The sequence below is a fragment of the Budorcas taxicolor genome, chromosome 9 (genome assembly GCF_023091745.1).
Source record: "Budorcas taxicolor isolate Tak-1 chromosome 9, Takin1.1, whole genome shotgun sequence".
NCBI classification, from domain to species: Eukaryota; Metazoa; Chordata; class Mammalia; order Artiodactyla; family Bovidae; genus Budorcas; species Budorcas taxicolor.
Window position 1 is genome coordinate 9,182,887 of NC_068918.1, and position 15,131 is coordinate 9,198,017.

Below are 15,131 nucleotides of genomic sequence, written 5' to 3' on the forward strand. Positions count from 1 at the left end.
TTTGATACTTTGATCTTTTTCTCCTCCAAATGAAAGAAAAACTATTTTAGAATAAATATATTCATAGTTTGATCCATCTGAATGCCCTAACCCCTACATCCAGAAAGTATTTTAGCAAGTCACTCAAATATTAAAGCCTAGATTTGAAATAACGTCTATCTGAAAATTGTTTTTAGAATTTAATAGGACTGATAATATCTTGTTAAATGAAACCTGTTGTTTAAATATATTCCAGCTACATAATCTTTTTATAAAACAATTTAACTAATGAGATAGGAAGAACAGATAAATTTTCATATAGATTAAATCAGGTGCAAATGTGTCTGAAGCTTAATCCATTGGTGGGATGTAGGAGAGGGGTTTAAAAGCCCATTTAAAGAGTAATTTATGAGTCCTCCAGGGCATTTGGTCTGCAATCAATAAATCATGAGCCAATGGGGTTTTTTAATGAGCACCATGTCTCCCATAGCTAGCAGCAGTCTGGCAGGTCCTTCAGCTGATTTTTTCAAGTGGCTCCAGGTCATCCGCAGACCTCTCTTAGTTTCCAACTTAGTGTTTCTTTAGGGGTGCTTGAGAGCTGTCATAATGTGTTCCTCCATACCGTTTAAAGAATTGAGAAAAGCTGCTATACAAATGCAAATTTGAAGGCATTAATGGATTTCCTCTTGAAGCTGCCTGGATATTGTTCAGTGAAACAAAGAAATAACAAGCAGCTCAGCAAACAGCAAGGGGGAGGACTTAAAATGCGGTTGCAGTGTGGTCTTCTGGCACATTTTTAAAGAGCACTTTGGTGTAATTAAAGTATGAGCTACAACAACTATTTTTTCTATATGAAGAGATTTTTTAGAAGACATACAACTTTTACGTGCAAATATGAGTCAGAAATTGCTTAGACCTTTATTGTGGACAAAACTGTGTGTCTAGACTTCCCAGGTGGCAGAGTAGTAAAGAATCTGCCTGCCAGTACAGGAGACGCAAGAGACAGGAGTTTGATCCCTGGGTGGGGATGATCCCCTGGAATAGGAAATGGCAACCCACTTTAGTATTCATGCCTGGAAAATTCCACGGACAGAGGAGTCAGGCGGGCTACAGTCCACAAGGTCGCAAAGAGTCAGACATGAGAGCACACACACACGCACATGCTGTGTGTCTACCCTCATGAGCGGCTCAAAGATCCTTTTGAGGATTTTATTTCAAATAGAGAGGTTTGCAGCCTGGCCAGTTCCAAGGTAGTGTAATTATAATCTGAAACCTTGGAAATTCTCTCTGGTGGTGAACTGTAATGGAAATTTCAAACCTAATCCATACATCTATTTTGCTTATCATGGTTTAAACTCAGGGAGGATCCACTTCATATTTTTTCTGCTGGGAGTTCTCAGATGTGTGTCACTATGTCCAGGAGCTGCTCTTTTGGAGACAGACATATACCTCAGTGTCTGTATTTACCATGTGCCTCTGAATCTCCAATCCCTTGCTCTGGTTCTTTATTGGTCCCTGAGAGACTGCTCCTGCCAAGGCTAGCTAATTCCTCAAGGTAGGGAAATACTGGGCTGAGTGCACAGCCTTCATATGTAAACCAACTGATCCAGAGCCCACATCCCAACACTTCATTTCGGGCTCTCACAGGCCTCTCACATTCTGGGTGCCATCCACCTGCCTTAATCACTCCAGGGCCATGTGCCAGATAAGTAGGAATAGTCCCTGGACCCCAGAGGCTGCTAAAATGTTCCAAGCCAGCCAAGCCTGAAGATGCTTCCTCTGTTCGCCCATTCTGTCCTTTGGAAACCACAGGAAAGGCTATTGTCCTTGTATTTCCCTCTCCCTTAGCCTCCTCTCCAACCCCACTTCTTCCCTACATGTCCCCCCTGTGATGCCTCTCTCCTCTGTGACTTTAATAATCTATATTTTCAAGGGCAAACATCCCCTGATCTGTTGGCTTCCTCTTTAATAACAAGCCCTACATTTATCCCAGGTTGCAGTGTTCCCAAGGATACTAATGGTCATTCATTTGGTCCAAGTAGGTATTTCCATTCTAGGTGGTTTGAAAGGTGTCAACCACTTTTCTAAATCAAAACTACCTGTGCTCAACCTCCTCAAATATATACTAGTCATTTTAACTGTGATATTGTTTGAGGATGGTAATAATCCTTCCTTAGCCATATCTCATGAGAAAATTATCTCAACCCTTAGGCACTTAGCAAAACACAAGGGGTAAAGAATAGGCTGTAATGTGTGAATTTCTGTAAGTGTGAGGAAGGTGGAGGTATTCTGGATGCAAGCCCTGAGCATCCAGGAGGCTACCTGGAAAAGGAGAGAGCATGAAAAATGAGGGCACAGGAGCTCCAGGGAAACTTTGACAGTTTCACAATTGTAAATAAGGCCCTACCTTGGCATTGCATTATCTCCAGACACATTTTCATTCACAATTGGATATTTTTCTAAAATCATTCTTTTATAACACAACCATCTGTTTTCCTTAGAAGAGCTCATGTACAATTAGTACATTTTAATTCGCTAATCAGTGGTGTGCCTTGCCCACACTCAAAGGGAAAACATGTAAAGTAAAAAAAAAAAAAAAAAAAGTATGAAGTGAAACTTGCCAGGATTCAGCTTTCAAGAGAGGAAGCTCAGGATAGGTTAAAGGCTTTGGTGATTTGAAAGGGCAAGCAACTAAGTGTCCAGACGACTAAAGTTAAAGGAGTTCTGGAACTCAAGAGCCCATAAAAAGCCTCCTCTCATGCTCAGTTCGTTTCCCATCTCTGGTGAAGAACTGGCTTGATCAGCATCCCATGAGCACCTCCTATTTGAAGTCCTGCCTCACCCACCTGCACCTGATCCTCGATGCAAAAGCCAGAGTAGTCTCGCAAGTGAAATAGTGTCATTCCTCTGCTCAAAATCCTCTGGTGACCCAGATAGACTCTAATAAGCATCAGAATCCTTCCATCCCTTACAAGATGCTCTACTTGTTGAAAACCCGTTGTCTGTCTGATCTGTTTCCTTTCCTTCTCCCCACTTCCTCTGCTGCAGCCACTCAGCCCTCATTATTCTAGAACATTCCAGCCATACCCTCACCACAGATCTTCTCTAACTTGTTGTTTTCCATAACTGAAGAAGTCCCTCCCTCTAAATAACCATCTGTATCAAGGCAGCTGAAAATTGCTAGAGACAAGCATTCAACCTCACATTCTTTTTTTTTTTTGGCCGCTCAGGCTTCTCTCTAGTTTTGATGTGCAGGCTTAGTTGCTCCACAGTGTGGACAGAGGAGTCTGGCAGGCTACCCAGTCCATGGGGTGGCAAAGAGATGGACACAACTGAGCGACAAAGCACAGCACAGCACATGTGGGATCTTAGTTCCCAGACCAAGGATCGAACCCACATCCCCCTGCATTGAAAGGAGGATTCTTAACCACTGGACCACCAGGGAAGTCCTTACCCTCGCTTTCTTGAGGTCTATTCATAAGTGCCATCTTCTCTCTGAGGCTGCTCAGACCACCCTATGTTAACTTGCAGGCTTCTTCTTGACAACATCACTAACTTTCTTCCATGCTTTAATATTCTAAATATTTATCAACTTCTCACACACCACATATGTTATAAATTTTCTATTTCCTACATCCACTAGGATATAAAACACTAGGGGTTTTGTCTTTTGGTTCATTGTCTTGCACCCTAAATAAAGCACAACGAACAGTGCCTAACTTACGAAGACCTCAGAAATAAGTGTTAGTTGAATAAGTGAAAGACAGTTTGGTAGATACTTGAGATATAGTTAATCATGAATGGCTATTCCCACCCTTGAGGAACTCCAAGTATGGGTGGGTGGCAGAAGAAATGTCAATAACACACACTTATAAATCTCAGCTCTTAGAAAAAGTTGGGTGGCTTGTACCAAAGTGGTGCTGAGGAATCTTAGAGCTCCAGCGGTTGAAAGCAAAATGCCCCTCTCAGAGGAGATGGCCTCTCTCCTGGTCACTGAAGGCTGGCAGTGACATGAAGCCACTGCGAACATGATGACTAGGCATTCGGACTGGCCAGAAGCAGCCCCCTTTAAATGCTTCCATCAGGTGGATAAATGAAGATGGTTATTCCTTTTATAAAAGCACTGTAGAGATGCGCTAAACAGTGCTCCTGACTCATTTAAAATATTTGGATTTGAAATAAAAAATTTAGAACTTCTCTAGTTATTACCTACTGAGCTCCTAATCATGTGTCAGGCACTGTGCTTGGAGCTAGGAGGGAAGGAAAGATAAAGAGGATGTAATTTCAAGCCTGCAGGAACAGAGAGTATACCTGTCTATTCATGGATAATTTTAATAAGAGAATGGCAAAAGGCTCATTCCTTAAAAACCACTAATGACCATAAACTCATTAAAGTTGAATGCAAATTCTTCATGGAGATATTTGTCACCAATGAGAAGTTCAAGGCATTATCCGGAGTTAGAATCTCTCTTGGTTTTCCCTGAAGCTTAACCTCAGAGAAACTCCACTCTTCTAAATCACTTCTCTAACAGTAATGACCACCATATTGACATCTTCTACATACACAGTTTCCCCCAAGCACACCATGCCCTGGGCTGGTCATCACATCATTGCCTTGTACACATATATTTTTCATGAAATTTCCTTTCTTTCCTTCCCCCTCAATCAAATTCCTGTTCATCTCTTATATCTTATTCACATGTTACTTCAGTGAATTACTCCCTGGATTCTCTAGCTTGCCACTCATGCCACCTACTCATCTGTGCCTCCATAATCTGTGAAATCATTTACCTGTATTAGTTCAGTGCTTCTTCTATGTCAGGCCTATTTCCAAAAGCTAAGAATGTAAAACACACAAAACAGAAAGAAAATTCCTCCCTGCATGATACTTAAAATCTGGAACATGGATTATGAGATAAAGAAACATGTTGTCAAGAGGTGATAAATGGTATTTAAAATAAAGTGGTGCAATAGCATTAAAATCCTTCCCCAGCTTTTATACAGAAAGGACTTGGGTAGTCAAGGAAGGATGCTGAGGAGATGGCATTTGAGCAGATACTTGAAGGCATAGTTTGCATGCAGAAACATGTACAAAGGCCCTGTGGTGGAAACATGTTTGGGAGCTCTAAAAAGAGCAAGTAGGTCAGTGTGTTCTGAGCACCGTGATGGTGGGGGAGGCAGTCAGAGAGATAGTTGAGCCAAGTCATGTGTGACCTCACCAAGGGCTTCAGAATTTAAGTGTGACAAGAGGCCAAAGAAAGTTCCCAAACATGAGAATTACACGATCTAATCTTTCTTTGCTAGATTAATGTGTCTGTTGCATAGAGAAGAGTCTGGAGGGACCAGAAGAGGCTGGAGTCTGTGGAAGTAGCAAGTTCATGGGGAGATCAGTCCTGCTGAGAAACAGTGTCACTTATTTTGTATTCACTTCCCTGGTGGCTCAGAGGTTAAAGCGTCTGCCTGCAATGCAGGAGACCTGGGTTCGATCCCTGGGTTGGGAAGATCCCCTGGAGAAGGAAATGGCAACCCACTCCAGTATTCTTGGCTGGAGAATCCCATGGGCAGAGGAGCCTGGTGGGCTACAGTCCATGGGGTCACAAAGAGTCGGACACGACTGAGCGACTTCACTTTCTATTTTGTATTCAGTTGCTTATCTTTTTTTTTTTTTTAACTGTAAATTGTTTAAAGGTGGACCCCGATTTATTCATTTTTTATTGTCAGAATCCAGCAAATGCCTGACATTTACTAGATGTTTAATAAGTGCTTAGTGAAGGAAGGAAGGAGTGAGAGAAGGATTGAGTAAATAAACAATGAATATGATGATTCTGGAATCTAGTTAAAAGAAACTCAGATGGGAATGCATTCCTCTTTCCAAACAGCAATACAAAAAGAAAAAACTTCCTTCTTTTTTTAGTGAAAGGAACAATTTTTTTTTTTAATTAGGAAATTGAAAACGCTGAGTCTACTTGTGTTCCAACACCAGAAATAAATGTGCAGCCATGAAGAAGGCTTCATTCTGTAAAAACTGACCAGTTGTTTTTAAGGGTTAAAGGAAACAGGAAGAAAGAATAGCTCACATTTATTGGAAGTGGGCACTGTATCTAAACAAGAGAAAAATAATTCTTCTTTCTCTCTTCGTGGGTGGCACTGTGCTCTTCTGGGCTTATAGAAAGTCAAGGCCATTGAGCAGATGGTCCATTATTGGAATAGAGGAAAACAAGATAAATCTCTCATCTGAAATTAGTTTAATTTGGGAAGAAAATTTTCACTTTCACAGATGTACTTGAAGTTGGCACAAAAATGAGAACATGTTGAATTTAAATCAATTTCTCTGATTCCTTATGTTTTCTGTTAACTATTAGTTAAATGCTTTTCTGCTATATTTGGTGAAATAACAGTAAATAATAAACTTTAGTTCTAAATACAATGATTGATCATGCAAGAAGCATTTGTAATAAGATTGTGTTTGGGACTTCATTTAACAACCATGGTTGAGGCCCTGCCACAAAAAGTTTAACATTCGAACAATAAGTTTCACTTATAAACCAATGCTTTGGACAGGAAAATCAGGAAAAATGGGCAGTGTTTCTGTGTCTGAGTCACTTGACTATTTTGTAAATTCAAAAACAACCAAAGCATGCAATTCACCTTGTCTAGAAAGATGAGTAATTGTAAATGGTAATGTCTCTGAGAATTTCGGATAAAAACATATCCATATTCAGACATCGGCTTACAGGACACACTCAGTGGTGCCTGAGCATGTGATAGACATTAAAAAAAATTCTACTTGGAATATCCTTAATTGCAGGCACCCTACATCACAGTCTCATTTTTATAGAATCTTTTTTAATCTTTGGGTATTTGTTGGTAAATGACAATTCTATTTTGAGTTGTTTAGGTAGACACGTTGGAAGGCTCCTTAATTGCTCTTTATCTCACATGTTTTAGTCACTCAGTTATGTCTGACTCTTTGCAACCCTGTGGACTATAGCCTGCCAGACTCCTCTGTCCATAGAATTTTCCAGACAAGAATACTGGAGTGGGTAGCCATTCCCTTCTCCAAGGGATCTTCCCACCCCAAGGGTCAAACCCAGATCTCTTGCATTGCTGGGCAGATTCTTGACTCTCTGAGCCACCAGGGAAGCCCATGCTCTGCATCTAATTCATCAATAAATCCTATCAGCTCTATCTGTAAAATACACCCAGAATCGTCCTACTTCTTGCCCTTCTGTTGCCATCACTATTTCTTCTGGATTATTGCCGTTTTCTAGCTTGTCTCCCTGCTTCTGACTTCAGCAGCCACAGGGAGACAGTTATAAAGACCTCTCTCTTCTCCTGAATTCCCACAATGGCATTGCATCAGGGTAAAACAAAAAAGTCAGTAGAATATAAGGCTCTACGCGATCTGTGTCTCCGAGACACCTTTATCTTAACCTCATCTCCTATGACCTTCCCCTTTATTCACTCTGCATCAGCAATACCAGCCTCTTTGATGTCTCTGGCACCAATCAGAGGTACTCTTGCCTCAGGGCCTTTGCATATGCTGTTCTATGTTTCTGGTTTGCTTGTTTCCAGGTCACTTGTTGCTTTACTTCTATGAGCATTTATTGAAGTGTCATCCTCCAAGTGAGGTCACCCTTCTAAAATTACAGTACCACATCACACATACCTACCTCCCTTCCCTGATATATTTTACTTCTTGGTATTCACTCCAATGCAATAGTCTTTATCTTTTATATACATATCTTAGCTGTCATTTTCCCTACTAAAATAGAAGCTCCAAGAGGGCAGGGATTTATCTATGTTTGCTACTGTATCTCATAGACACTAGAATATTGCCTGGCACACAGTAAACATATAAAAAAATTGTTTTTCTTTTTTTAAAAAATTTTTATTTTTACTTCATTTTGCTTTACAATACTGTATTGGTTTTGCCATACATTGACATGAATCCGCCACAGGTGTACATGCGTTCCCAATCCTGAGCCCCCCTCCCACCTTCCACCCCGTATCATCCCTCTGGATCTTCCCCGTGCACCAGCCCCAAGCATCCTGTATCCTGCATCGAACATAGACTGGGGATTCATTTCTTACATGATAGTATACATGTTTTGATGCCATTCTCCCAAATCATCCCACCCTCTCCCTCTCCCTCAGAGTCCAAAAGACTGTTCTACACATCTGTGTCTCTTTTGCTGTCTCGCATACAGGGTCATCATTACCATCTTTCTAAATTCCATATATATGTGTTAGTATACTGTATTGGTGTTTTTCTTTCTGGCTTACTTCACTCTGTATAATAGGCTCCAGTTTCATCCACCTCATTAGAACTGATTCAAATGTATTCTTTTTTAATGGCTGAGTAATACTCCATTGTGTATATGTACCACAGCTTCCTTATCCATTCATCTGCTGATGGACATCTAGGTTGCTTCCATGTCCTGGCTATTATAAACAGTGCTGCAATGAACATTGGGGTACATGTGTCTCTTTCAATTCTGGTTTCCTCGGTGTGTATGCCCAGCAGTGGGATTGCTGGGTCATAAAGCAGTTCTATTTGCAGTTTTTTAAGTAATCTCCACACTGTTCTCCATCGTGGCTGTACTAGTTTGCATTCCCACCAACAGTGTAAGAGGGTTCCCTTTTCTCCACACCCTCTCCAGCATTTATTGCTTGTAGACTTTTGGATCGCAGCCATTCTGACTGGTGTGAAATGGTACCTCATTGTGGTTTTGATTTGCATTTCTCTGATAATGAGTGATGTTGAACCTTGGAAGCACAGAGGGCAACATAACAGGGAAGAAAAATATTTTAAAATTAATTGATTAATTTGTAATTTTTAATTCTCCATATCCAAATGCATTCTGTATATGAATATTAATCTATGAGGCTTAACTTGGGGTTTCACCAAGATAGAGCATTTGTGAAAATCTTTGGTCCTTTTGCTTCAAAATGAAAAAATTCAGAAATATGAAAAGTGAGAAATTTATCATAAGGAAAAGGGAACATAATATGTGGACCAAGAGGCTTGTACTCCATGACCCTTTGCTGTAACCGAGGTAAACCATGGGAGCTAGAATGGAACACCCAGTGAAAGTAGCAACCAGGTTATCATCCCTCAGTTCTGCTTCTTGTAGATGTTAGAACTGACTCAAACAGGGACTTCCCTGGTGGTCCAATGGTTAAGAATCTGCTTTGCAATGCAGGGGACATGAGTTCAATCCCTGGTCAGGGAACTAAGATCCCACATGCAATGGGGCAGCTAAGCACATGTATTCCAGGACCTGTGAACAACAACTAGAATTTATGCACAGCAACAAAAGATCCTGCATAATGCACTGAAGATTCTACTAGACTCAATGCAGCCAAATAAATAAATATTAAAAGAAAAAACAATGGACTCAAACAGAGTCAGTTTCTTCATATGCAATGAAGGATCTCCTAACTAGCTGGTTACCTGAAGCCTTTCCTCAGCTCTACTGCTATGATTGCTTACTTAGTAAAGAAATCCTTTAAAAAAAATCGGTTTGCCGAGCCAAGTTCATATAGTCAAAGCTATGTTTTTTCTAGTAGTACAGATTGAGAGTTGGACCATAAAGAAGCCTAAGTGCCAAAGAACTGATGCTTTTGAATTGTGGTGCTCTTGAGAATCCCTTGGACAGCAAAGAGATCAAACCAGTCAATCCTAAAGGAAATCAACCATAAGTACCAATTGGAAGGACTGATGCTGAAGCTGAAGCTCCAAAACTTTGGTCAACTGATGGGAAGAGCCTACTCATTGGAAAAGACCCTGATGCTGGGAAAGATTGAAGGCAGGAGAAGAAGGAGACAACAGAGGATGAGATGGTTGGATGGCATCACTGACTCGATGGACGTGAGTTTGAGCAAACTCCAGGAGATGGTAAAGGACAGGGAAGCCTGGCCTGCTGCAGTCCATGGAGTCACAAAGAGTCTGACAGAGCAATAAAAACAACAACAACAAAAAGATAGATACAGCCTGAGAAATTTTCAGTATCAAAAGGAAATTCATGAGAAGAATATTAGATATTTGACAAAATATTTTAAATATCAAAGAAGCAACTCTTAAGAAAGGATGGGACTGGATCCAGGGCTTGCAGCACCTGAGTTTGAGGGTCTTTCCCTAGAGTATTGTCGTTAACTTGACTCAGCATGCAAGCCCCAGGTTCTGTGCCTTGATTCATATTCCTGAGGTAAGTATGACTGACCATGTGTGCGTCAGGGACAATTGATGTTTCCAGAGAACCAGGGCAATGTGGACCCACCATTAGGACTGGAAAACTGTTGACAGTGAAAAGGTCAAGAACAGCTCCTCCAGAGCATCTGCTAAAACTTTCAATTCCAAGGCACCAAACACAGCAGATTTGACATTAACACCAGTTTGGCATCACACAGTGGAGAGCATTCTAGGTAGATGATACTTTTTTGGTTCTTTAATCACCAACATTAAAGTCAATAATTCTTTTTTTTTTTTTAAGTGGCAGGTTCTTGACTTAGTAATTAATTTTAGATGATCCTCAAAATACTATCTGTTCAGTCAACACTGATCTCAGTACTTTTATAACAATTTTATGGATCATGCAAATTGATTTATATGCTTTCCCCCATGAAACTCAGACCCTGCATTAAATAGAATCCTCTTCCAGTTCAATCTGCCTCAAAGAGCCCAGTGTGTGTATGTGTGTTCGTCCCTCAGTCGTGTCCAACTCTTTGTGACCTGGTGGACTATAGCCTGCCACGCTCCTCTGTCCACAGGATTCTGCAGGCAAGAAAACTGGAGTGGGTTGCCATTTCCTATTCCAGGGGATCTTCTTGACCCAGGAATCAAACCCAGGTCTATCTGCAATGCAGGTAGATTTTTTTTTACTGTCTGAGCCACCAGGGAAGCCCCAAAGGGCCCAACATAGATAAAATTTCCTTGACAGATATAGATATGGATGCATTTAAATATTTTTTGTTATGTGATCAGTAATGTCTTTTGTGACTAGTTATTTTTAAATTAATTGTGAAAAATTTTACTGTGATTCTTCAATCCACTTTGTCTTACCATTATTGTTTATTTATTATTTCAAGTATGTAGTTTGCATACCCATAGGCAGGAATTGTTTATTTGATCTCTTGCCTAAAACCTAACATCAGCAAGTATAGTAAGTTTTCACTGCCATTTATTTGGATATCTTAAAATATCATCCACTCTTTATTTTAGGATAAGTCTCCTTACCCTTTTACAGTACAAAGCTTGTCCAGCTTACATAGTGCTATGCTGGCCTCGGAGCAGATTTTGAATTCCCAAAAGAGATATATGTCCTTGTCAATTTTCTGCCAAATTAATTTGTAAATAAGAGCCAAAAATTCAATCAAGTTTATATTATAAGATTTCTATGCTGATTCCCTTGAACCAGAATTTTTGGTGTCTCTGAAGACTGAGTGTGTATTCTGGTTTCTAAGTTTCTTCTAGTAATATTTTTTCCCTCAGATAACATTGGTAGAAATTAAATGGTTCATTGCTTTGGGAAAATTTTTACTTTTTACTCAGTAGTTGAAATTTAAGGTACTTTTTCCCTCTTGCTTTTACTTCCATTTGACAAGCTTCAGGCAGAATTTAAAGCAGGAATCCAATATACCTAAACATTGCTGTAATAAGATAGAAACGGGCTTCTCACAGAATCTTTCCTTGAGACTTATTGTTTAACAGTGTCTTCTATTATCCTCCCAAATTTTATGTAATGTATAAGTAGTCTCTTCTCAAGAAAACTCCAAAATACTAGGGAAATCTCTAACATAAGTTTGGGGGAAAATGGAATTATATCAGATTGCAAGCTGGACACCAATCATTAGTGTTCAATAGGCAATGCCTATTTCAAAAATAGAAACTATGAATACACTTTAAGAATGTTTTGACCAGGAAATAATGGGTAAATGCTGGTAATAAATTTTACCACTATAATTAAAGTAAAGCCTATTCTTTTCTCTAAACTTTTATCTTTTGCCTTTCAAGAGATTTAAAGTTGCAAGAATTCCTCATGAGAATTAGAAAAATAATGAAAAGGGTAGAAAGTCTTCTAAGAAGTAAAGTAAAGGCTCTAGGTTGATAGAGCTCAGGCAAGCCTGAGGGGTGGATTTTTTTTTTTCAAACATTTGTAGAACTGGCCTAGTATACCAGTGACCAGACGTCCTTCATTGCCACAAAGGACAAACCAAAAGACCATGGGATAAAATTCCAGTATAAACATAGGAAGATATTACTAAGTATGTAAGGCAGGAGTTTACAACCTTAGGTGTATATTGGTTCACGTGGGAGCTTTAGAAAACTACCAATGCCTCAAAAAAATGGTCAGCCTAAAAATTGGTATTTTTTAAAGAGTTTCTCAGGATATACAAATATATACTAAAGTTGAGAGTGCCAGTGTCAGGCAAGAAGGTTCTATGAAATGACGTCACTGGAGCATATTAATAGCTGAGTAAATAAGTTAGAGACAAAGTAAACATGCCTGTCATTCTCCGAAGATGCTTGTTTTCAAGTCACAACCCTATTAGAAGCTCTCTCGTTTTTTCCATCTGTGATTTCAGAAGGCATACAAGTGCCATTTAGGGATCCAGAATTTAGATGTGGAGTTGTGGTAGCGTTACCCACTTCCTGAAAGGGATTGCTCATTACAAACAAAACACAGCCTCCTAAAACTACCAGATGTAAAATAATCTGTAGGACGCTAAACAGCTCTGACTTTGCCACCCTGAGACTTACATCCTCCATAAAGCTGTGCTATTTTTCACTATAATGCCAGTGCCACCTGTTTGGGCCCAGAAGAGCACTGCCCTGATCCCATTTCTAGCACTCTGGCTTAGATCCATGTCCGTTCTCTTCAGAAGCAATCTGGAACTCTCAGAAGGAATAACAGTAAGTCAGTAAAGGATGAGCCAAAGAATGTAATACCAGACATGCTGACAAAATTCAAAACTCTATGCCACAGTCAGATTATCGGCCATGCTTGTTCCAATCTACCCACTGCCTTGAGACAATTACGCTCCAATCTTCCAGTCCAGGCACAGGTTGTAAATATCATTTCTTTCATTTGCCTCTACTCTACCTACCCCCTACATGGTGACTGCACGGTCTTGGCACATCAGATCTCTTGCTACTCTCCTTACTATCTTCCTAGTAAAATCCCAGATAAGAAGATTCCGTGCTTTAGTTTACAGGAGAAGAAAGAACAGAAGGAGAAGGAAGAGGAGGAGAAGTAGGAAACGGAGAAAGAAAAGAAAGAAGAGGATAAAGGGATAAAGGGAAGGAGATGGAGAAGAGGCAAAAGAAAACAGGAGGAACAGAGGAGGAGGAAGAGGAAGGGGAGTAGGAGAGGGAAGAGATGGAGGGGTAAGAAAAGAAGGAAGGCTAGAATGAAGAGAAAGGGGAGGAGGCGGGGAGGACAAGAGAAACCTAAATTTTTTTTAATCAATGCTATGCACCAGATGCTTTATTTTCAGTATGTTATATAGTATTATGACCTTCAAAATAACCGTGAGTATTGAGTATGATTTCCCAGACAATGAGATACAGCTTGCAGAGAAGAAAAGACTCTCCTGAGGATTCATCAATATAAGATCCAGGGTGAGACTGAACATGAGACTATCCTACTCCAAAGCTTATGACCTTTCCACTTTTTTGCTTTTCTTCCTAAGTTTTATTTCTGGGGAAAATGAGTCATATCTTCTCAGAGCTGCCACAGGTCCAGGAAATGTGATCTCATAACATTCCACGTGAGCATCACTTTCAAGAATTGTACAAAGTAGTTTCCATAGGTACATGTCTACTCAAATATTTATTCAGCAAATGACGTACTCTTGCAACAAGAGGGTCTATATTCCTTTCAATGTGGTTGTAATAATTACATTTAGGTAGGTCATATTCAAAGCACAGGAATGAAGAAGGATGAGAAAAGAACAAGAAAGAGAAGAAGGAGGAGGAGGAGGAAAAGAAGAGAAATTGTAAAGAGAAAAGAGAGGCAGGAAAACCCATATTTAAGAACAAGGATGAGAATTATAGTTGACCTCTTAACCAGAGAACGGGAAAGCAAGAAGAAAGTAAGTTAATGTTGAAAAAAAAATTGTAAATCAACCTAAAAATCTGTATCTATTAAAGTTATCCTTTGAAAGTGAAGGAGAAATTTTTAAAAACCAAGAGCTGGAATTCATCACCAGGCAAACTGCTCTGCAAGAAATATTAAGAGTCATCCAGAGAGAAGGAAGCTGATAAATGTCAGAAACAAATCTACATAAAGAAAGGAAAGCACTGAAAAAAGAATAAATTAAAGTCAAATAATTTTTTTTCAAATTCTTATTTGATCTAAAAGATAACTTTATAAGAACAATTCATTAGGTGATTGGGCTTTGCAGGTGGTGCTAGGGGTAAAGAATCTGCCTGCCAATACAGGAGACATAAGAGATGTGGGTTCGATGGATCCCTGGGTCAGGAAGATCCCTGAGGGGAGAGCATGGCAACCCACTCCAGATTTCTTGCCTAGAGAATCCCAAGGACAGAGGAGCCTGGTGGGCAAGGGTCCATAGGGTTGCAAAGAGTTGGACACGACTGCAGTGACTTAGCAGCAGCAGCGTTAAGTAATTATTAATGGGTGAAATGAGCGACAGCAATGTCACAGGGGAAACAGGGAGAAATTGAGAATACTTTCTTACAAGGTACCTATACTACATGTAAGAGTATAGTGTTTGAAAATGGACTTAAAGTAGATAAAAATGTAAGTCGCAAATTGTAGGGCAACTACTGGAGTTTTAATATAGTCAATATACTAAGATAGGAGATAAATGATATAAAATTATCAATTAAAGCCAGAGAAGTAAGACAGAAAGGGTGGGGGGGAGATAAATACAATGAATAAAAAGACTTTCAAATATGGTAAGTATTAATCCAATTAGTCCAGGGCGCTCTGGGCAGTCAGTTGTACAGTAACGTTTTGGGTCTTTCTGACGTATTGGCACATGGGGCAGGAAGATGGTGAATCTTTCCCACCGTTGTCAGTAGTCTCCACATAGCCACAGTAGCCGGCTCAACTTTTCATGGAGTCCAGAGGAGGACGACAATGGCCTCTCACCGTGGAACCAGCAATTAGACTCATCTAGCA